We start from the raw sequence: 25,799 nt of genomic DNA, 5'->3' as shown, positions 1-25,799 counted from the left end.
AGAACATAAAACAGTACAGAGAATTAAAAAAAAACAAATTTGGTTCTATGAAAAGATAAATAAGATTGACCAACTTTTAGCTAGACTGACAGATAGATAAAGAGAGGGGACAGAAATAATGAAAATCATAAATATAAAGGGGGACATGTCTAGGTCTACTAAAGCTGCCAGAATGTGATATAACATAAATGCATTGGCTTTTACAATGGTGTTTAACTTACAATTTACAGTTCTAAGGCCATGAAAATTTCCCAATTAAGTAATTAACAGGATGATTCTGAAGGGAGGCCACCAGCATCCAGGACACCTCTGTCACATGGGAAGGCACATGGCAATGTCTGCTGGTCATTCTTTCCCTGGTTTTGTTGCTTTCAGCTTCTGGTTCCAGTGGCTTCCCCTCTTAGCTTCTGTAAGTCCTGTCTCAGCTTTTCTGTTTTTTTTTTTTTTTTTTTTTTTTTTTTAAGGATTAAAACCCACCTTGAATGGGCTGGGTCACATCTCAATTGAAATGACCTCACCAAAAGTTTCCACCTACAATAGTTCTGCACTCATAGGAATGGATTAAAAGAACATGACATGTTCTGGGGTACATGACAGCTCTAAACCACACCAGAGCATTACTACAGACCCACTGAAATAAAAAGGACTATAAGAGGACATTGTGAAAAACTATACACAATCTAGATTAAAAAGAAAAATTATTACAAATAAACAAGCTACCCTGACTCAAAAAGAAGCAGTTTTCATAAACCAATTACTAGTATAAAGATTGAATCAGTAATCAATCCCCCCCCCCCAACAAATAATAGCCCAGTACCAGATGGCTTTAATGGGAAATTTTACCTAGGATTCCAAGAAGAGAACACCAATTATGTTCAAACTATTCCAAAAATTTGAAGAGGATGGGACACTCCCTAATTCATTCTATGATGCCAACATCACCCTTATACCCAAACCAGATAAGACATACCATAAGAAAAGAAAATGACAGACCAATGTTTCTTACAAATACAAATAGAAAATTCCTTACCAAATACTAGCAAACTGAATCCAATAGCACATTAAAAGAATCCAACAACATGATCAAGTGGTATTTATCCCTGGTATGGAAGGGTAGCTCAAAATAATAACATTAATTAATGTAATACACCATATTAACAGAATGGAGGAAACAAAACACCAAATCATCTCAACTGATGCATAAAATGCATTTGACAAAATCCAGCATCCCTTCTTTATAAAATCATTTAGGAAACTAGGAATAGAACGAAACATTGCCAAAATAATAAAGAGCATATGTGAAAAATCCACAGCTAACCTCCTACTTAATGGCTAAATAGGAAAGCATTCCCTGCAAGATAGGAACAGGACAATAATGCCCACAGTCACCACTGTTATTCAACAGTACATTGGAAGTTCTAGCCAAAGAGATTGGGCAAGGAAAATAAACAAAAGGCATCCAGACTGGAAAGGAAGAAGTAAAACTTTCACTATTTGCAGATTACATGATCCTATAAACAGAAAACCCTGAAAATTCCCCAAGAAAGCTCCCAGCTAATAAATGAATTCAGCAGACTGGCAGGCTTCAAGACCAATATCCATAAATTGGTATTGTGTCTATACACAAGGAATGTAAAATTGGAAGAAATAATCAAGAAAATTTCCATTTTCAATAGCAACTAGAAGAATATAACATCTAGGAATAAACCTATCCAAGGATATAAAGGACTTGAACACAGAAAACTACAAAATACTGTTAAAAGAAATCTAAGAAGACCTAAATAAATTGAAGGACATTCTGCATTCTATGTTCATGAATTGGAAAACTAAAAATATTGGTAAGATGTTAATTACATTGAAAGCAGTTCACAGTTTCAACAAAATTCCTAATAAAAAGTCAAACAACCCTCTTTGCAGAAATGGAAAAGCAAATTGTTAAACTTATATGGAAATCTAAGGTGCCCCAAATAGCCAAAGACATTTTGAAAAAGAAGAATGAAGTGGGAGTACTCACACTTCCCAATCTTAAATCTTTCTGCAATGCCAAAGTAATCAATACAGCATTGTACTGACACAAGAGTAGACATAATCCAATGGAAGAAAGTTGATAGCTCAGAAATCAACCCTCAGATTTATGGCCAAATGATTTTTTACAAGGGGGAATGTCCATTCAATTGGAGAAGAGTCATCTTATCAAAAAATGATGCTGGAAAAACTGGATCTCCTTTTGCAAAAGAAAAAGGAGTGCCCCTACCTCATACCTTATGAAAATCAACTTAAAATGGGTGAAAGACTTAAATCTAAGAGCTAGAAATATCAAACTTTTAGAAGGAAATATAGCAATGCTTCTTAGACTTTACATTCAAACATAGCAATGGTTTCTGAGACTTTACATCTATAACACAAAGAACAAAAGAAAAAATAGGTAAATGGAACATCATTAAAATTTAAAACTTTGCCCATTAAAGAGCTTTATCATGAAAATAAAATGACAGCCTAAACAACGGGAGAAAATATTTGAAAATCACATATCTAATAAAGGTTTAATATCCAGAATAATTAAATAAATACTTTAACTTAACAAAAAAAGGAAAACAACCCAATTTAAAAAATGGGCAAGATCTTGAGTAGACTTCTCTATGATGAAGATATTTCAAAGGCCACAAAGCATGTGATTTGATACTCAACATCATTAGACATTAGGAAAATGCAAATCAAAACCACAGTGAAACACCACATCACTCCTACTAGAATGGCTATTATTAAAAAAAAAAAAACAAAATTAAAAGTGTTGGAGAGGATGCAGAGAAATAGGAACACTCATTCATTGTTTGTGTCAATGGAAAATCGTTCAGTCACTGTGAAAGATAGTCTGGAAATTTCTCAGACAGTTAAGTATAGAATTCCCTTATGACCTGACAATTCCAATTCTAAGCATAAACCAAAAAGGATTTTAAACAGTGACTTGAACAGATATTTGCCCACCAATGTCCATAGCAGCATTATTCACATTTGCCAAAAGGTGAAAGCAACACAACTATCCATCATCCCATGAATGGATAAACACAGTGTGATATATACTCACAATGGAATATTATTCAGCTGTGAAAAGGAATGAAACCCTGATACATGTGATAACATGGATCAACCTTGAAGACACCATGTTTAGTCCAATAAGTCATACAAAAAAGGACAAATATTGTGAGATCCCTCTGATATGAAATAATTAGAATAAGCGAATTCATAGAGTCAGAATCAGAATATAGGTTACCAGGGGACAGGATGGGAAAGGGAATAGAGAGTTGAAGATTAAAATGTACAGAGGTCCTATTTGGAACAATGGAAATGTTTTGGTAATGGATGGTGGTGATGGCAGCACAATATTGTGAACATAATTACCAGCACTCTAGTGTATATCTGAATGTGATTAAAAGGGGAAATTTTAGGTTATATATAGTAATAGATTAAACATTAAAAGAAAACAAATTCACACTTCACAAACAGTGAACCTTAAGTTAAACCATGTACCACACCAATGCAAACTGTTAATAATTGGGTAGTGTATGTGAATCCTCTAGTTTATGTATGATTTTTCTGTAAAGTCACAATTCCTCTAATAAAAAAGGTATGCATTAATTGCTTACTGTATGACAAGCCCAATTATATATTGTTTATGAAATATCTCATTTAGTCATCAAAAAGACCATATCTGGATTGAGAAACTATCCATTCCATTTTACAGATGAGTCAACTGAAGCACAGAAACTATCATATATTTTCCCAAGTTCACACAGCTAATGGCAGACCTGTATTTTGAATCCAGGTATTCTGAACCAAAGGCCATACTTTTAATCAACAGGTTTTACTTACATTTGCCATTTTACAGGTAAACTATGTACTTTCTCAGCTTAGAAGGTTTGATCAAGCTCTTTTATTTGAAGGCCCATTCTCAAAATATCATTCAGTGAAGAAATCCATTTTTTTTAAATGCTCTTCTCAATACTCATGACTGACCTAAAATAATTTTCAGATACATTAATGAGAACTAATTTATCACTCCATTTTACATCCATTGTGCATACTTAATACTTCTTTATAACTTTTTTGTACTCAGATTTTCTACAATGGGCATAAATATAGAATCTGACTCATAGGGTAATTGTAGGGATAAAATGAGAAAGTGTACGTAAAATGCTCACCAATATGCTTGGTAGATAGCTATGAGAAATTAATAATAGAACATTGTAGCTATTTAGTTACTATTTTAAGATAGCCACACAATAAGGTTGCATATATACCTACATGTGTATGCATTTCTATGCCCCATTTGCTTGTAAATATTTACTGAGCAGAGACTGGGAAATTTTTCTTTATTACTCCTAGTCCAATTTTTTTTGTACCTAATATGTGTTTAGAAGGTGTGTTTAATTGAATTCCAGGTTATAGCAAATGTGAATAATTATGGAGGAGAGGAAGGGATAAAATCCTATAGCATTAAATCCCACTAAAATGCAATAAAGTATCATTTCAACAGAATAAATTATACTGTGATATAACAATTTCTATATAAAGAAACAAGGAATATTATTTTCTGCAAAAACCCATTCTATCAAGAAAAAAATCAATCATGCTTATTGCTGAATTTGCATAAGCCATAAAATAATAATTAATTTCTTCTTTCTTCATAAGTTGTCCTTCCAGAGGCCTATAACAGCCTTGTTAAACAGCTTGCTAAACACATAGTTGAATCAGGGCCATGTAAAGTATTTTGAAACTTAGGATTTTGAAAACTGATTCTCAGGCTTTGTCATCATCCTTTCAATCAATCATTTGTAACCTGATAACTGAGCAGCCATGTATAGCAAGGATCAATTGCTGAAACCAACTTAATACTTTAATTGAACTGAGCCTTCAGTGAACAAGTTTCTACTTGGCAATTGAACTTGAGATAGTCTGGAAGGAAAAAATATATACATTTATGTTGATTATGGTCACTTCAGTGTACTATATAGAAATGACCTTTGTCACAGTTTAATAAGTTTTCCTTACAAGGATAGGGTGGTTTTCACCCAAGGCCTCGTTTTAGCATACTGATATTTTTAACTGTGTACAAAATAATTTATTACAGCATTTATACAGGTTGACATTATTTTACAGTGAGTTTTTTTCCTTAACAATAATGAATCTAAACAGATTAGGGTGAGGGAATTGTTTGTCTAAACAAATCCCTCCTTTCCAAATTTATATTTGCCTTAAAGAGAAGCTTTAATATTGCAGACATATTTACAGTGCTTGAAAGAAATGCAAACATATTAAATTACTCCATTACTGTTTTCTGTACAAGATAGAACACAAAGCTATTCTCCCCAAAATTATTGTTCAACAGTATGATGTTTTATTAGTTAAACTAATGGTAGTTTAAGCTCTCATTTTGCTGAGGGATATGAAATGCATTTAGTAGCTAATTCACAGCTATAAGAGTAAGATCATGTTTCAGTGTACTTTGCAGTTTACCCTATTACGCACCTTTGAAGTACTCCCCTCGGATAGAATACAGATATAAATTATCTGTTAATAGGGCAAGAAAGCATATTTTTTGCCTGTGGGACAATAAATTTACCAGTGAATTTCCATGATTGAGAGATAAATCAATCCCCACATTCTGAATCATCTACATAAAACTGGAGTCCTTTACACAACCAGAAAGTCTCATTTTCATGGATATTACAAGGAAATGGTAAATCACAAAAAATTAAGGTGAAAAGAGGGAACATTAAAGTACATTTAAAGCCCATCTCTGTTTCTGCCAAGATGGATTCTATATTAACAGAGAGTTAACACTTTAAAAACAGTTGTGCTTTAATTTAAACATGCAAACAAATAAAAATCAATAAAACATACCAATAAGACAAGGAATCAAAACATATCTTGAAACCAGGATTTAAAGAAAATAATAGAGTGCCACTGTATACAGGTTAACTTAATAAATTATCATATTTATGATACAGAAGTGAGAGTATTTACCACAATGCTAATAATTTGTGAGTTTAAGAAAAACTATATAAGTATAAACAGGTAACTTTAACAAACTTTTATGTAAATTGGCAGAGTCAGCTAAAGAATAGAATAAGCTTACAGAATTAAAAAATTCTATCTAAATATTTCATTTCATTAAAATGCACCCTGGAAAATAAATCCTGATCTGAATTCATCCTTGAATCTCTAGGAGTCAATGTTTTATGGGATTTCAAATTTCATTTGCTGAGACATCATAGTTTATAGCTGTATGGTTTAGTGCTGCACTATGACTGTTGATATAAGGCAAAAAATCAGATGTAAAAGGAAACAGTTTATGATAGGTTGACCTGTATTCTTCATATAAGGAATTACAGTTCCCAAAGCTGCCAATGAGGAGTGCCTCAGAAACCATGATTAATTTCTTTACAGTTTTATCTTTCATAGTTTTATCCAGTCTAGTGGCAATAACAATTGCTTTCTCTTGCCTTAACTCGTCCAGAAAATACATCATTTTAGCACCTAAAAGTAGATGCTTATGAGAGGTAGCATTATATTTAAGAAAATCCTCATTAAAACTTTCCAAATCCTTTTTATAAAATATTTTATGCATTTCTTGAGATAGAACTTTTTTCACAATCTCTGGAAGATTACTGCAATTAGACAAAGATTTAGAAAATTTAACTAAACATTCATGTAACCATGGGTTATTACTGTTGATGGCAAAAGCTCACTTAGACTGCAACATTAACAGAAACTTTCCTTTTCTAAAATATATTTCAAATGCTAATAGGTGAGTGTCAGTATTATCAGCAACAAGATTCTTAAGAGGCATAAGGAACTTGATAGCTTCTTCTAATGGATTTTCTATAATTTCTAATTTTTCAGGTATAAGTTCTTCCTTGAGACCACTGACTTCTTTGTCTTCATCTTTTTTCGCCTTTTGATTTTTTTGTTGACATTCCCTTTCTGTATGTTTTCTTTCTTCTTCTAATTTACGCTTTTTTCTGAGCTCTTCTCTGTTTGTTAAGCATTTTCTTTAGTTCTTTGGCTGATAGGTTTTCTGAGTTTATTTCTTGTTGCTTGTTCTCATTGGTTAAGGGATTATCATACAATTTCAAGTATATTTCCATCACTGATCTAGCAGCTTTGAAATAGAACTCATGACTTCCGAGTATATCTTTTAAACTCAAAAGGTCAACATAGGCACAAAAGGTCATCTTTCTCATGCAGTATGTATGGAAATCAAATTGATAATCAGTTATCTCAAAAAATGCTGACCATGATGCCTGTGGTTTTGCACTGCATCAGCAGGGAAACAGTGGTGCTGAGTGACCCCACAACTGAGGGTGGTGAGGACTGCCTCAAGAGGTGCATTTGTGGCTCTCTTCCTCTTGTTGTCCATTTGGAATTAAAGTGATTTTCTACCTCATGGCATTTTATCAAGGCATCCCCATATTTCCCCAAACACTGAAAAGCTGAAATACACTGTCTGAAGCCACACACACTGAATTTACTTTAGATTTTCTGTGGCAGTTGTTCCTTTCTTTGTGAACTTGGAGCACATCTCCTCTGCTTCTTTTACCATATTTGCTTGAAGCATATATTTTGCACATTTGGAATTGATGAAATCTATCAGCTGTGCCCAAAGGCTGGTTCTCATCCACCCACTTTGCAGCCTCTTTGAGATTGCCTATATGCTTGTAATTTTTTTTCTTTTCATATAGAATAATTTTATTAGAGTTAGAGTAGTAGCAATTGCAGCATTAATATAATCCAAGGAAAAAGAATATTGTCCAAGTTTATCAAAATGATGTGCCAGGAGGACAGGGGGCAAGATGGCAGAATGGTGAGGTGTGGGTTTTAGTTACTCCTCTGGGGCAGCTGGTTGATGGGAACTATATGGAACAGACACAGCAGAGGAATCTGAGATTGGACACACATCATACAACACGCACAAGCAGGTGGAGCAGTTGAGATCAGTGAAATCTGTAAGTTCTCCCAGCCAGGGGGCACACACACCTCCTTGCCAGGTAAAATCCCAAGGGAGGAGGGGCTGTTGGTGCTGGGAACCTGGAGGGAGAACTGCAGTTGTGGCACTGATTAACAAACTCAGACTGTTGAACAAATACTCCAACCATAGCTAAACTGAGAGCAGACACCAGAGAATTGGAGCAGTCAGCCTGGCAGAAAGGAGATAGGGTTAGCAAAAACAGCAAAAATAAATAAATAAATAAATAAATAAATAAATAAATAAATAAATAAATAGAATTTTGGAGTTGGGGGTGAAAATAATATGGAGAAGGGCTGGGCTCAAAGAGAATCAAGCACATATGCAAAACCAGGGGGTCAGGCCCCTTCTCTGAAAAGCTGTTTTTTCTAGTTTCTTGATTGTTCCTCAATTACTCTCCAACTCCTTGCCTTTTCATTTCAATAGCCTATCAGAACTGCAAGGACTGAAGTAAAGGACTTTCCTTTATATAGACTATATACTGGGCCCCTCTTTTTCATTTTTCTTTTTTTAATTTTTTTTCTCTTCTTTTAAAAAACTATTCTAAGCAGCCTATTACAGTCTCAAAGACTTGCAATTTGGGCCAAGGCAAGAGCAGAGTGGGGGAGCTGTGGGCTGACAAGTGCCACCTGCTGGACAGCATAGGAAAAGCAGAGTATAAAGGCCTTAAGGGAGGGTCTCATTCTCCAGGAAACTACATACCCACCTCCTGAGACCTGGGCCTCTGTGGACTGGGAAAACTTGACTGGGGTTGACCATAACTAAGGAGACCCTCATGCAAGAAGGCTACATAGAGTCAGGGCAAGAAACAGAAAAACAAGAGGTGAAAAACTCTGATTAACTAAATAGTTTCTAAGTTAGAGGCCTAGAGTGAGCTGAACTAAACACCAAAGGTTATAGAACAAATCAACCAACAAGAAAACCCTAGGTAAAATAGTGAAAATGAGCTTGATTAGAATAAACTCATCAAGAAAGTTAGATGTCTAGACTGCTCAAGAACCATACTACAAAACATGAAAATATGGATGAGCCAAAGGAACAAACTAACAGTTCAACAGAGATACAGGAGTTCAGGCAACTAATGCTAAATCAATTCAATGAACTGAAGGAAGAACTAATTAAAGATATTCAAACAAATCTCCTAAATCAATCCAAAAATCAAGTCAATGAACTGAGGGAAGATATAGCAAAAGAGATGAAGGATATAAAGAAGACACTGGATGACCATAAAGAAGAAGTCATAAACTTGAAAAAACAAATGGCAGAACTTATGGGAATGAAGGGCATAATGGAGGAGGTGAAAAAGACAATGGAGGGATACAACAGTAGATTTCAACAGGCAGAAGAAAGAATCAGTGAAATGGAAGACCAGACACTTGAATTCATCCACACAAAAGAACAGATGCTGAAAAGAATGGAAAAATATGAGCAAGGGCTTAGGGAGCTGAGTGACAACATGAAGTGCATGAATATATATGTGTTATGGTTGTCTCAGAGGGAGAAAAGAGGGGAAAAGGGTCAGAAAGAATAACAGAATAAATATTCATTGAAAGTTTCCCAACTCTTATGAAATACATAAAATTACAGATTCAAGTAGCACAGTGTACCCCAAACAGAATATATCTAAATAGACATACTCAGAGACAGTTACTGATCACAGTGTCCAATGTCAGAGACAAAGAGGGTATTCTGAAAGCAGCAAGTGATAAGCAATCCATCACATACAAGGGAAGTTCAATAAGACTATATAAAGATTTCTCTGCAGAAACCATGGAGGTGAGAAGACAGTGGTATGGTATATTTAAGATACTGAAAGAGAAGAACTGCCACCAAGAATTAAATATCTTGCAAAACTGTCCTTCAAAAATGAGGGAGAGGGGGCAAGGAAAGATGGCAGAGTAGTGAAGTGTGGGTTTTAGTTACTCCTCCAGGGCAGTAGGTAGAAAGCCAGGAACTGCATGGACCAGACACTGCAGAGCAATTTGACTTTGGGCATACTTCATACAACACTCACAAACATGTGGAACAGCTGAGATCAGTGAAATCTGTAAGTTCTCATGGACAGAGGAACCATGCCCCTCCCTGCCAGGCTCAGTCCCATGGGAGGAGGGGCCATTGGTGCTGGAAAACAAGAGGGAGAAATAGAGTTGCAGCTCTGATTGAAAACACAGACTGGTGATCCAAAACTCCAATTATAGGTAGACTGAGACCAGACACTGGAGAATCTGGGAGCAGTCAGCCTGGTGGGAAGGAGATAGGGAGAGCAAAAAGAGCAAAAAATAAAAAAATAAAAACAGAGACTTTCTGGAATTCTGGTGAACATAAAGTGGAGAAGGGCAGGCCTCAAACAGAATCAGGCCCATATGCAAGCTCAGAGGGCAAGGCCACTTGTCTGAAGAGCAGGTTTCTCTGCTTTCTTGATTGTTCCTTAATGGCCCTAAACTCCTTTCTCCAAGCATTTCAATAGCCCATTAGATCTGCAAGGAGGGACTTTCTCTTCCTTTTTTCATTTTTTTCTTTTTCTTTTTTTCTAAAATAATTTCTCTAAGAAGCCCATTACAGAAAGCCTCAAGGACTTGCAATTAGGGTCCAGGCAGGAGTAGAGCTAAGATAGCTCAGAGGGATAAAGCAATAAGTCTAGTGGCTGAGAAAATTCACTAAACACCATGACTTCCCAAGTAAGGGGGGGCATCCCCTTACAGCCATCTTCCCAGTGGGCTAGGAACACTCCTGCCCAGCACCAGGGCTATAGCCCAGAGCTGCCCCAAAAATCTAGTGTGATGGGAGCTGTTTACAGCAACATGCACACATGCCACAATATCTGGCATGGACAATAGCCTTTCACACAACTGCAGCTAATTGTCCTAGAGCTGGGAAGGCTGAGCTGTGTGAAAAGGGGGAAATTAACACACCCCATCAGTAGGCTGGGAATGCCCCTACATGGCCCTGCAGCCCAGAACTTCCCTTGGGGGATGGTGCTCACCTGTGACATACCACAGTTTTCCCTCAGCAGAGGCCCTAGGGGGGCATGGCTTGGAAGAGGGACCCACTCACAAGTCCCAGGGACCATATGCCAATACCAAGGACTTGTGGGTCAGCGACAGAGACAAACTGTGGCAAGACTGAACTGAAGGATTAGACTATTGCAACACCTTTAAATCTCCAGAAACACCTTGGGGATTTCATTATTAAAGCCACCCTTTTCCCCTAACAGCTCAGACATATGCCCCACATTCTGGGCAGGCAGCACCAACTACACACACAACTACAACTACACAACTGGTTCACCAATTGTACCCCCACAAGACTCACACCCCTACTTGCCACAAAGACAAAGTTGGGGAGAACTGGCTTGAGGGGACTAGGTGGCTCATTGATGCCACCTGCTGGTTAGTTAGAGAAAGTGCACTCCACCAAGCTGTAGAGCTGACAAATTAGAGATAAGTGTTTGAATCAGTCTACCTACCCTGAAATAACCCTATCAAGTTAAGCAAATGCCAAGAGGCCAAAAACAACAGAAAACTTTAAAGCATATATATAAAACAGATGATATGGATAACGCAAACCCAAATACCCAAATCAAATGATCAGAGGAGACAGAGTACTTGGAACAATTAATCAAAGACATAAAGACAAAAAAATGGGAGCATGGCACAGGATATAAAGGACATGAAGAAGACCCTAGAAGAGCATAAAGAAGAAATTGCAAGAGTAAATGAAAAAAAGATGATCTTGTGCAAGATTAATGCACAAAAGTCAGCAATGTTTCTATATGCTAGAAATGAACAAAATGAAGAGATTCTTAAGGAAAGGATACCATTTTCAGTAGCAACTAAAAAAATCATGTACCTGGGAATAAACTTAACCAAAGATGTAAAAGACCTATACAAACAAAACTACAAAATTCTACTAAAAGCAATAGAAACAGACCATAAAAGATGGAAAAATATTCCATGTTCATGGATAGGTAGGCTAAATGTCATTAAGATGTCAATTCTACCCAAACTCATCTACACATTCAATGCAATCCTAATCAGAATTCCAACAACCTACTTTGTAGACTTGGTAAAGCTAGTTACCAAATTTATTTGGAAAGGGAAGATGCCTCAAATTGCTAAAAACACTCTAAAACAGAAAAACAAAGTGGGAGGACTTACACTTCCTGACTTTGAAGCTTATTACAAAGGTTTGGGTTATCCATATCATCTGGTTTTTTAATATGCTTTAAAGTTTTCTGTTGCTTTTGGCCTCTTGGCACTTGCTTAACTTGATAGGGTTATTTTAGGATAGATAGGCTGATTCAAACTCTTATCAGCATGGTACTGGCACAAAGATAGACATATTGATCAAGGGAATCAACCAGTAAAAAGCAGGAGTAGCTACATTAATATCAGACAAATTAGACTTCAAAAATAGAACAATTAAAAGAGACAAAGAAACACACTATATATTAATAAAAGGATCAATTCATCAAGAGAACCTAACAATTGTAAATATTTATTCACCAAGCCAGAGTGCCACAAAATTCATGAGGCAAACACTGAGAACATTGACAGGAGAAGTAGATACTTTTACAATAACAGTTGGAGACTTCAATACAGTGTTGTCATCAATGGCTAGAACATCTAGACAGAGGATCCATAAGGAAATGGAGATGTTGAATTGTACAATAAATGAACTAGACTTGACAAACGTTTATAGAACAGCACACCCCACAAAAGCCGGATGCACATTTTTCCCAAGTGATCATGGAACATGCTCTAGGGTAGACCACATGTTGGGTCACAAAGCAAGTCTCCACACATTTTAAAATATTGATATTATTAAAAAACATTTTCTTGGATCATAAAGGAATGAAGTTGGAAATAAATAACAAGCAGAAGATTGCAAAATTCACAAATTTATGGAGACAAAACAACACATACTTAGAAAACCAGTGGGTAAAGGAAGAAATTACAAGAGAAATTAGTAAATATCTTGAGGCAAATGACAATGAAAACACAACATACTGAAACTTATAGGATGCAGCAAAGGCAGTGCTGAGAGGGAAATTTACTGTCCTAAACACTTATATTAAAAGAGAAAAAAGAGAAGAAATTGAGGAATTAACTGTTCACCTGGAGGAACTAGAGAAAGAACAGCAAACTAATCCAAAAGCAAACAGGAGGAAAGAAATAAAAAAGATTAGAGCAGAAATAAATGAAACTGAGAACAGGAAGAAGATAGAATCAACAAAATCAGAAATTGGTTCTTTGAGAAAATCAATGAAATTGATGGATCCAAAGCTAGGCTAAGAAAAAAAAGAGAGTGGATGCAAATAAATGCATTCAGAAATGGTAAAGGAAACATAGCTACTGACCCTGCAGAAATAAAGGAGATAATGAGACAATATCACGAGAAACTAGATGTTAATAAACCAAACAACTTACATGAAGTGAACAACTTCCTAGAAAGGCATAAACAAACAAAATTGACCTGAAAGAAATAGACTAACTTAAATCAATCACAACTAGAGATCGAGTCAGTCATCAAAAAGCTCCCAGAAAAGAAAAGCTTATAGCCAGATGGCTTTACATGTGAATTCTACCAAGCATTCAAGAAAGAATTAATACAATACTGCTCAAAATCTTCAAAAAATTGAAGAGAAAGGAAAGCTACTCAAACCATTCTATGAAGCCAACATCACTCTAATACCAAAATTAGATGAACATACTACCAAAAAAGGAAAGTTTTAGACCAATTTCTTTAATGAATATAGATGCAAAAATCCTCAACAAAATACTTGCAAATTGAATCTGGGAGCACATTAAAAGAATTATACACCAAGACCAGGTGGGGTTTATTCCAGTTATTCAAGGCTGGTTCAATACACAAAAAATGAATTAATGTAATACACCACATAAATAAATCAAAACAGATAAAAACACATCATCACCTCAATCATGCAGAAAGGGCATGTGACAAAATTCAACGTCCTCTCTTGATGAAAACACTTCCAAGGACAAGAATGGAAGGGAATTTCCTCAATATGATAAAGACAATATATGAAAAACCCATAGCTAGCATCGTGCTCAATGGGGAGAGACTGAAAGCTTTCCCTCTAAGATCAGGAACAAGCCAGGGATACCCACTGTCACCATTGTTATTCAACATTGTGCTGAAAGTTCTAGCTAGAGCAATTAGGCAAGAAAAAGAAATAAAAGGCATCCAATTTGGAGAGGAAAAATTAAAACTTTCTTCTGTGCAGATGACAGGATTTTGTATGTAGAAAATCCAGGAAAATCTACAAGAAAGCTACTAGAACTAATCAAGGAATACAGTAAATTGGCAGGCTACAAGTTCAACATGCAAAAATCTGTAGTGTTCATATAGACAGGTAATGTGCAACAAGAGGAAGAAATAAAAAAAATTCCCATTTACACGGGAAGCAAAAGAGTCAAGCATTTCGGAATAAACTTAAGGAAGGCCACAAAAGACCAATACAAAGAAAACTACAAGGAACTGCTAAAAACAATCAAATAGGACCTAAAAACATGGAAGAGCATACCATGTTCATGGATTGGAAGACTAAATATAATTAAGATGTCAATTCTACCTAAATTGATTTATAGATTCAATGCAATGGCAATTAAAATTCCAACAACTTACTTTGCAGAAATAGAAAAACCAATAACCAAATTTATTTGGAAGGGCAAGTTGCCCTGAATAGCCAAAAATATTTTGAGAAAGTCAAATGAAATGGAAGGTCTCACATTACCTCACTTTGAAGCATATTACAAAGCTACAGTACACAAAACAGCATGGTACTCGCCTAAGGGCAGAGATATTGACCAATGGAATCAAATTGAGTGTTCAGAAATAGACTCTCACATCTATGGACAATTGACTTTTGTTAAGGCAATCAAGTCAAAGAAACTGGGACAGAGTAGCCTCTTCAATAAATGGTGTTTGGAGAACTGGATATCCATTTCCAAAAGGATGAAAGAGGACCCCTACCTCACACCTTATACAAAAATTAACTCAAAATGGATCAAAGACCTTAACATAAGTGCTAAGGCCCTAAGACTCTTAGAAGAAAATGTAGGACAGTTTCTTAAAGGTCTTGTAATAGGTGTTGGTTCCTAGACCTTACACCCAAAGCATGAATAACCAAAGAACAGACAGACAAATGTGGTCTCCTCAAAATTAAACACTTTTGTACATCAAAGGAATTTGTCAGAAATGTAAAAAAGGCAGCCTACACAGTGGGAGACTATATTTGGAAACCACATATCAGATAATGGTTTGTGTCCCAAATATATAAAGCAATCCTACAATTCAACATCAGAAAGAAAGATAACCCAATCAAAAAATGGGTAAAAGACATGGGCAGATACTTTCCTGAAGAGGAAATACAAATGTCTCAAAAACATATGAAACTAAATACTCAACTTCTCTGGCTATTAGGGGAATGCAAATCTAAACCACAATGAGATATCATCTCACACCTACCAGAATGACCATTATCCAAAAAACAGAAAATTTCAAGTGCTGGAGAAGATGTGTGGAAAGAGGCACACTTATTCACTTTTGGTGGGAATGTAGAATGCTGCATACACTCTGGAAGACAGTGTGGCTTTTCCTCAGGAAGCTAAGTATAGATTTGTCGTATGACCCAGCCATTCCATTACTAGGTATATATTCAGAGGAACTGAAAGTTAAGATAGAAACTGACATTTGTAAACTGATGTTTATTGTGGCATTATTCACAATAGCCAAGAGATGGAAACACCCCAAATATCCATCAACAGACAAGTGGACAAACTGTGGTACATACACATGATGGCATATTATGCAGCTGTAAGACAGAACGAAGTCATGGAACGTATAATAACGTGGATGAGCCTTGAGGACATTATGATGGGCAAAGTTAGCCAGTAACAAAAGGACAAATTCTCTATGGTCTCACTAATATGAAATAACATTAATAGGCAAACTTTGAGAGTTAAAAGCTGATAACACAGGCTACTAGGAGATAGAAAGAGGGTAGAAATTGGGCATTTGATGCTGAAGGACTCCAGAATGTTCAGCAGGCTTGATTGTATAGACCCAGAAATAGATAGCATAATACTCTGTGATGGTAACACAATATAATAACTACACTGAACAAAGATGTCCATGAGTAAAGCTGAAAGAGGTGGGCTAGAAGCATGTATGACATCTGAGGTAAAGATTGAAGGTAAAGACTGGGACTGTTTAACTTACCAAAAACTAGAGTGGTCAATGATTGTGACTAAGTGTACAAATATAAAACTGTTCTTGCATGTGGGAGAACAAATGAATGTCAACCATGCAGAGTGATGGAAAAGGGATGGTAGTGGGCAAAAAATTTCATCAAAGCAAAATGGAGTCTATGATCAACAGTAAAATTGTAATATGTTTCCATTAATTGTAACAAAGGCAATATACCAAAGCTAAATGAGTATGAGGGGGGATATAAGGGAGCAGCATGGGATTCCTGGTAGTCGTGTTGGTGTCTGACTCTACCATTTCATTGTATTGTAAGATATTTTATTTTTCTTTTTATTATCTTTTTGGTATTCATTAAAAAAACTTTTTTTCATATTAATCAATATGTTCAAGTGCTGATTGTGGTGATAAATGCACAACTGTATGATGATATCATGAACAAGTGATTGTATACCGTTGATAATTATATGGTATGTGAATATAGCTCTATAAAATTGTATGGAAAAATGTAAACAGAGATAAAAGGGCTGGAGAAAATGTGGGCAGAGATGTACATATTTGTTTTTCATTAGGAGGCAGAATGGTATAGCCTTTCTGGAGGACAGTGGGTTGGTTCCACATGAAGCTAAGTATGTGGGTGTCATAAGGTCTTACAATCTCATTAGGGGGTATTTACTTGGTGGATCTGACAGTAGGGACATGAATGGATATTTGCACACTGGTGTTTATGGAGAGAGTATACATGATTTGCAATGGGTGGAGGAGGCCTAATGGTACATCAACTGAGGAATAGAATGGTGAACTGTTGTGTGGGCATACAAGGAAATACTGAGCTACTGTGAGAAGGAGTCAAGCTGTGAGACATGCAATGAGATGAATGGAACCTGTAGACAGCATTTTGAGTGAACTCTGCCAGAACAAAGGACTCACCAATATGGGCTAACTACAATGACTAAACTCAGAAATGAACATTAGAGCACAGCTTATCAGGGGAATGCTTATTGTAATGGTCCCTAGATTGTAAGCTCTTACGGCAGTCACATCTATTCCTGAACTGTAATGGCTATCTCCAGATTCCAAGATGCTGATTACTTTGTGTATAACCTGATCCATACCTGGAACTTTGTGTATCTGGTTGACATCTGAAACCCAGAGCTAGAACTTAGCAGATATGAACTTTAGTATCAGCACATATAGCAACTATTAAAAAAGCTGAAAAGGAATCCAAACTTCAACTAGAGATGTGAATGAAGCAGATGTGGTTAGGACTAGGGCAAATTGGGCCAAAGAGTAAAGAACAATACTATGTTTTAAAACTCCAAATTCCATGTGAGACCAAGGGAAGAGATGTTTAGTTGGTGCAAGATCTATATTTCCTAAATAATTTAACTCACACAGTTCATTCAAATACCATAATTACACGAACCTTTTAATAGAAAGTGAGGCCTGGTAGGTTTGCATAGGTTAGTGTGAAATAGCAACACATCCCAAAGTAATTTGGAGAGAGAATAAAAGTATATATGCAGGGCCTCCCTGAGGAGCTGAGGGAAAATGAAGAGGTGTTGGGCTTCCTCACCTGGACTGTTACTGATGTTCTCACAAACATTGAGGGCTGGCAGTTTGATGTGCCAAGCCCTTTATCATGGGACTTGCCCTTATGAAGCTCATCACTGCAAAGAGTAGGTTAAACCTGCTTATAATTCTGCCTGAGTCTCATCCTGAGTACTTCTTTGTTGTTCAGATGTGACCCTCTCTCTCTAGCTAAGCCAATTCGGTGGGTGAATTCACTGCCCTCTCCCCTACATGGGTTCTGTCTCCCAGGGGTGTAAATCTCCCTGGCAACATCGTGGGATTTAGAACATCTTGACTAAGAGGTGGATGCAAAGTGAAACAAAATAAAGTTTCAGTGGCTGAGAGATTCCAAATGGAGTTGAGAGGTCACTCTGGTGAGCATTCTTATGCACTACATAGATAATGCTTTTCAGGTTTTAATGCATTGGAATAGCTAGAAGTAAATACCTGGGACTCTCAAACCGCAACCCAGCAGCCTTTACTCTTGAAGAAAATTGTATTGCAATGTAGCTTACAAGAGGTGACAGTGTGATTGTGAAAGCCTTGTAGATCACACTCCCTTTATCCAGTGTATGGATGTATGAGTAGAAAAATGGGGACAAAAAACTAAATGAAAAATAGGGTGAGGAATGTTTTGGGTGTTCTTCCTTACTTTTATTTTTTATTCTTATTTTCACTTTTTCTGTTACAAGGAAAATGTTCAAAAAGTAGATTGGGGTGATGAATGCACAACTATATGATGGTACCATGAACATTGATTGTACACTTTGGATGATTGTAAGGTATGTGAATATATCTCAATAAAATTGAATTAAAAAACTCTGTGCCAAGAAATATCAAACCCACAGTAATGTTGGAGGTTCCTTTTCCTGTTCTTGTAAGGATTAAAAAACGTCACATGTTTTAAGAGAGGCTTTATAATTAATAACAAGTTCCTGGATTAGAGCAACCTTTTCTGTATTGAAATACAAAGATTTCAAAGTACTATACAAGGGTGGGCAGACTTTACTGAAGTTAACCCACAGGAACTTATCCATTAGTTCTCTCAATTTTTCACCTGGGAGAAGATTCAAAGGTAATCTTCTAGGTGAAATTGCTCTGGGATGCTGATTATTAATTTCTTCATAAATTTGAATTCTCTTTTCTAAACTGGTAAGTTGTAGAGCTCTTTCCCATTCTTCATAATAACACCAATTTTCTGCATTCCAATCAATCATGTGTTTGAATACTTTGCCAGCTTCTTTTAATCCCAATTTCAACAGCATTTCTCCTTTTATTTCTTCCACCACTAGTTTATCACATATTTGCTTCTCATGTTTTTCTATATGATTTAAAGTTTCTTGAAATAGTTCTGACTCGATCATCACCTGATTTTGGTGTAATATCAATTCACTATTTTCATAGTCTATTCTGTTGGGAGGAACTTGCTGAGTTTGTCTAAATTCTTCTAATAGCTTCAGTGCCATATCATAATCTTTCAGCAATGGTATGCAATAGCATATCCAATCCACGAAGCAAATTGTGTTGGATGCAACTGAAGAAGCTGATACCTTGTCTCCTTAACGAAATAGCATTTTGCTTGAGACTTGCTTCAAAATGATTTTTTTTGGGGGGTGGGATTGGTGAGGGGGAAGACATGACTCAACATCATTACAAAGATCTTTATGAACAAATTCATAAGCTGCTTCTTTTTTACCTAAACAGTTCAATATTAATCCTTTCATAGCCAAATTCTCTCCATATTCTGCAAATTTTGGGTTTGAAAGAATCACCTTGCAAAATGTGAGGCCGTTTTTGTAGTGCTTCTGTTCATAACATTTCAAGATGCGTTTAAAGAGATTACTCTCCTTGGGCGGCAGCTGCACGTTCACCCGGGAGCACAGCTTCGCGGGGGGTGGCGCCTGGGAAGGGGCTGAGGAAAGTCGGGCCGTGGGCGATGGCTCAGTTCATGGGCCTAGAGTTGGGAGTGGGCAGCCAGAGCACAGCTGATCAACAGCACCAATGGTGAGGGGAAGGCAGATTGACCAAGACACCCTTTTGCTCCAACCGCACTGCTGGGCAGACAGCGAGTGGATTCCGCATGCCTCAAGATCTTGATTTTCTTTTTAGAGTTAAATTTACTTAATTTATAAAGTAGTAACCAGGAAGTGGAAAAAAATCATAATGTAGACCAAGGACTCAAATCTGTGCCAAAAAAAAAAAAAAATATTTTGAGACATTCAAAATAATTTTGATCAGTTTCTGGGGAAAGTCATGCTGCTTACACATTTTTTTCTTGTTTGAACTTTATATTTTTGAGCATGCAATTTATAGAAATGATTGTCATTGAGCTTATCAAATATGTGTGTTGTAATTTTATCACTCACATTCAACAAAATGCTTTATATAGTAGAATTTATGTATAAAAGCATGCTAGATTATGCTATGTATTGCCTATAGAATACAACTAGCACCTTGGAGGCTGATTTATTTACATTAGTTGGTCAGGTCAACTGTTTCAAACACACAGATTGCAGGACTATTGGTATATTGCATTACACCATTTACATAAATAGTGGCAATTTGTCAATGTCATCTTAGCTTCAACATTTCTTTGAAACACTATGAAATAGTAAGTTTTGCTAAACTGACCTTTTCTTTTTCAGAATGTTATGACTTGAATCTTATTATTCTTAGTAGTTATTGCTTATAAGTGTTTTATACATTATTCTTATTAAGTATCTTTTTGGAATGTAAAATATGAAAATCACAAGAAAACTTGTAAGCAATGAAGAGTTAATGGATAAACTCCAAAGTATATTAAATCCTGGAAACAAAGGATTGCAAAGATATGACCTCACAATTGGGGAAACAGCAAATTTCTGAGTTGTTTCAGCAATTGACATAATATCACTTTAAAAAGAACTCTAACCAAGGCTATACATATTCCCTAAATCAATTTTCTGGTCAAAGTGTTTTTCTGCCTATTTTTGTTTTGTTTTGTTTTGTTGCTTCTTATTGTCTAAGAATTCTACTGTTGATGCCATCCATTAGAGTGTCAATGTAGTTATTTAGTTCATTTATTAAGAACATCCAAAATAAAATACCATAAAAAGATCACAGGAACAGGGGTTTTGAGGGATGACTTTAAGAGAAGAGGACAAATTTAAAACATTGATATTCTTCAGTATGGAAAGATGATGGCTGATAAGGGAAGTCATCAAAGTTCACAAAACCACAAAGTATACAGGGAGGAGAAACAGAATTTCCCCCAAACAAATCCTCCTAAAGTAGAAGGAAAGAGATTACAGTGTAGCTTGAAAGTAGAATATCTAGGAAAAGTGAAAACAAACCTATTCCCAATGCCCAAACATATGGAGAAAAATACACAAAATACCAGGGAATAGTAATGGTGGAAAGGTATCCCAAATCTGGTTCCCTGAATGTTGTAGTACAGTAGAATCAAGCAGTTTTATCTGCTGCTACTGTATGTGTGTTGGTACCCATCTGTATTAGTTAGGGTTCTCTAGGGAAACAGAATCAACAAGAGATATCTATAAATATAAAATGTGTAAAAGTGTGTCACACAACTGTGGATATGCACAAGTCCAAATTCTGTAGGGCAGGCAGCAACTGGCAACTCCAATGAAGATGTTCAATGAACTCCTGAGGCAGCAAACTGGCAACTTTGATGAACATAGTTGAAGAACTCTTCAGGAAATGAACTTGAAACTTTGATGAACTTCTCAGGAAATACTTCACTGGTTAGCCAAAGAAGAAGTGAAGGTGCTCTATTGTCTGGCTTAAAAGTCTTAAACTGATTAGATTAAACTCAGCTGATTGCATTCTCTCACTGTGGAAGACATGCCCTTTGTTGATGTAATCAGTCACAGCTGCAGCCAATTGATGATTTAATAAACTAGCTTTCTGGTTTATTAACCAGCCACAAATGTCCTTGCAGTAATGTTTAGGCCAGTGCTTGCTTGACCAGTCACCTGGGTACCATCACCTGGCCAAGTTAACACATGAACTGAACCATAACAGTCTACCTCTTGTCAACGTAGCAGTTATACACACCACCTTAAACTATACTTTATCTCTAAGTAGAGAACAATAACAGACATATATTTTACCTAACAATACTCTGCTGTCCTGCATACAACCAGAAATACACTAAATCTCTCCAGAATAGGGTTCAAGTCCTTGGGTGACATTAACTCTTCAAATTGATTTCCTTTAACTTAAATACTGGAAAATGAGCAGTACAGCTTATGTCACATGATAAGGGGATAAGACAAAGAAGAAAGCAAAGATATTTGATTTACAGACAAAGAAAAACATACCCATAACAAAAAAAGGAGGAAGTATTCATGCCATCATAGTCCTCATTTCTGTAACTGGTCACATGGTCATAGTTCACATTCATCACTACCTTCTTGCACTACCCACTCCATGTCCCCTTTACCGTCAGCAAGCACTTCAGCTGGCCATGGATGTTTGCCTGGTGGGGTGACCCAAACCTTTATTTCTGAAGTTTCTTGGCCTTTGGTAATCATGCCTGGATTGGGTTGTTGCAGTTTTCCATGGACTTTAATCACAGGGCATTGTAGTACTAAAAGATCCCATTGTAGTACTATGGGATTTCCTGCATTCCAAGAAAACTCTTCTTTACCTCCATTGTGTAGTTGCAGTGCTATTTCCCCTTGATAGTCAGGATCAATCATCCAGCCAGTGCAGTAATCCCCTTCCTTGCCTATTGATTCAGAGGCATAAGAAGCCCAAAGTGACCAGCTGGCAGTCTTAACTTCCAGTTCAGTGGAATTATTGTTGTGTTTCCTGGTGGAAGCAATTCTCCTTTTGGAACAAAGACTTGTAGACCAGCAGAGCTTAAGCTTGCAAGGTCAGGAAGGACAATTTTTCCTAGTGGATCACTAGCAGTGATAGTGATGCCACTCCTGTTTTCACCCCTTGATTCCTGGAACCATGAATCCTGGCTATGGAAGAAATAGCACCATAGAGTGGAAGCTGATTCAGAGCATACACAGCCTCCTGGAGAACACTGCCCCAGACCTGAAAGATATTGCCATCTAGTTGGTGCTGTAATTGAGTCTTCAACTGGCCATTCCACCATACTATCAACCCAACTGCCTCTGGATGATGGGGAACATGGTAAGACCACAGAATTCCATGAGCATGTGCCCATTCCCTCACTTCATTTGCTGTGAAGTGGGTTCCATGGTCAGAAGCAATGCTGCCATGAAATACCATGATGGTGGGTAAGGAATGCTGTAAGTCCATGCATGGTAATTTTGGAAGAAGCATTTCCTTCAGGGAAGGCAAACCCATATCCAGAATATGTTTTCATTCCAGCAAGAACAAATTGCTGCTCCTTCCATGATGGAAATGGTCCAAAGTAATTGACCTGCCACCAGGTAGCAGGTAGATCACCTTGGGGAATTGTGCCATATTGGGGACTGAATGTGGATCTCTGATGCTGGCAGATTGGGCAATCAGCAGTGGCTGTGGCCAGGTCAGCCTTGGTGAGTGGAAGTCCATGTTGCTGAGCCAATGTATAACTTCCATCCTTACCACCATGAGCACTTTGTTCATGAGCCCATTGGGCAATTAAAGGAGAGGCTGGGGAAAGAGGCTGATTGGTATCCACCAAATGGGTCATTTTATCCACATGGTTACTAAAATCCTCTGCTGAAGTCACCCTCTGGTGAGCATTCACATGGGACACAAATATCTTCATGTTTTTTGCCCACTAAGAAAAGTCTATTCACATACCCCTTCCGAGGACTTCTTTGTCACTAGTTTTCCAATCATGTTCCTTCTAAGTCCCTGACCATCCAGCCAAACCATTAGCAACAGCCCATGAAGCAGTATACAAATGCACCTCTGGCCAGTTCCCTTTCCAAGCAAAGTGAACAAGCAGGTGCACTCCTCAAAGTTCTGCCAACTGGGAGGATTTCCCCTCACCACTGTCCTTCAAGGACATCCCAGAAAGGGGCTGCAGTACTTCAGCTGTCCATTTTCAGGTGGTGCCTGCATATAGTGCAGAAACCCTTGTAAATCAGGCCCAAGTTTTCCCTTCTTCAGTCAACTGATTGTAAAGAACTCCCCAAAATGTCAAAGCTGTTGGCTGGGAAAGAGAAGGTAATGTGGCAGGAGTGGAGGCCATAGGTATTTGGGCCACTTCCTCATATAACTCACTTGTGTATTCTCATATATATCATTTCCGTTTTATGATGGAGTGCTGCTGCAATGCCCAACTCTATGGCTTGGTGGGTCAGACAACACCCAGCTCATGATAGGTAACTCAGGTCTCATGGTAACTTGGTGGCCCATGGTCAAGCATTATGTCTCTACTAAGGCCCAGTAGCAGGCCAACAGCTGTTTCTCAAATGGAGAGTAGCTATCTGCAGAGAATGGTAAAGCTTTACTCCAAAATCCTAAGGGCCTGTGTTGTGATTCTCTTATAGGAGCCTGCCAACGGCTTCAAACAGCATCTCTATTTGCCACTGACACTTCTAGCACCATTGGATCAGTTAGATCATATGGTCCAAGTGGCAGAGCAGCTTGCATAGCAGCCTGGACCTGTTGCAGAGCCTCATCTTTTTCCAGTCCCCACTCAAACAAGAAGCTTTTCTGGTCACTTGGTAAACGGGCTGGAGTAGCACACCCAAGTGAGGAATGTTGTCTCCAAAATCCAAAAAGGACAACTAAGCATTGTGCCTCTTTTTGGTTGTAGGAGGCGCCAGATGCAACACCTTATCCTTCACCTTAGAAGGGCTATCTCAACATGTCCCATGCCACTGAACACCTAGAAATTTTACTGAGGTGGAAGGTCCCTGTTTTTATGTTGGGTTTATATCCCATCCTTTGCCATGTCAATATGCTATCAACAAATCTAGAGTAGTTGCTACTTCTTGCTCACTAGGTCCAATCAACATGATATCATCAATATAATGGACCACTGTGGGAGGGAGAAATGATCAAGGTCCTTGCAGACAATATTATGACATAGGGCTGGAGAGTTGATATACCCCTGAGGTAGCACAATGAATGTATGCTGTTGGCCTTTCCAGCTGGAAGCAAATTGTTTCTTGTGGTCTTTACTAACAGCTATTGTGGAAAAAAGCATTTGCCAGATCAATAGCTGCATACCAGGTACCAGGGGATGTGTTGATTTGCTCAAGCAATGATACCACATCTGGGACACCAGCTGCAATTGGAGGCACCACCTGATTAATCTTATGATAGTCCACTGTCATCCTCCAAGATGCACCTGTTTTCTGCACAGGCCAAATAGGAGAGTTGAATGGGGATGTGGTGAGAATCACCACCCCTGCATTCTTCAAGTCCTTAAGAGTGGCCATAATCTCTACAATCCCTCCAGGAATCCAGTATTGGTTCTGGTATACTATTTTGCTAGGCAGGGATAGTTTAGTGGCTTCCACTTTTCCTTTCCCACCATAATAACCCTCACTCCATGAGTCAGGGAACCAATGTGAGGATTCTGCCAGTTGCTGAGTATGTCTATTCTAATTATGCATTCCTGAACTGGGGAAATAACCACCAAATGGACATGGGGACACACTGGATCCACTGTGAGATGGACCTGAGCAAAAACTCCATTGATCACCTGACCTCCATAAGCCCCAACTCTGATGGTTGGACCAGAGTGATGTTTTGGGTCTCCTGGAATTAATGTCACTTCTGAACCAATGTCTAAAAATCCCCAAAATATCTGATCATTTCCTTTTCCCCAATACCCAGTTACACTGGTAAAAGTCTGTAGGTCCCCCTGGGGAAAGCTTGGAGGAATATTAACAGGTTAAATTTTTGGAAGTTTAACAGTGTCTGAACCACTTGCCTTTAATACTCAACTTGGTGGACAATGTAGAGGCAGTAGAGCCCAGTGTATTGGCTTTGGAGGCAGAATTTTGAGATTTGATCTCTGGCTCCAACATTTCTAACTAAAAATATT

At 37.4% G+C, this 25,799-nt stretch overlaps 1 pseudogene; it reads right to left on the bottom strand.

Moving 5' to 3' along the window:
* Positions 1 to 6,247: 6,247 nt before the first annotated feature.
* Positions 6,248 to 22,260, bottom strand: LOC119522252 (annotated as a pseudogene).
* Between the last annotated feature and the right edge of the window lie 3,539 nt (positions 22,261 to 25,799).

This window comes from Choloepus didactylus, chromosome X, assembly GCF_015220235.1.
Source record: "Choloepus didactylus isolate mChoDid1 chromosome X, mChoDid1.pri, whole genome shotgun sequence".
Lineage (NCBI taxonomy): Eukaryota > Metazoa > Chordata > Mammalia > Pilosa > Megalonychidae > Choloepus > Choloepus didactylus.
The sequence above is the reverse complement of the archived record's forward strand: the minus strand, read 5'-3'. Positions and strand labels throughout refer to the sequence as shown.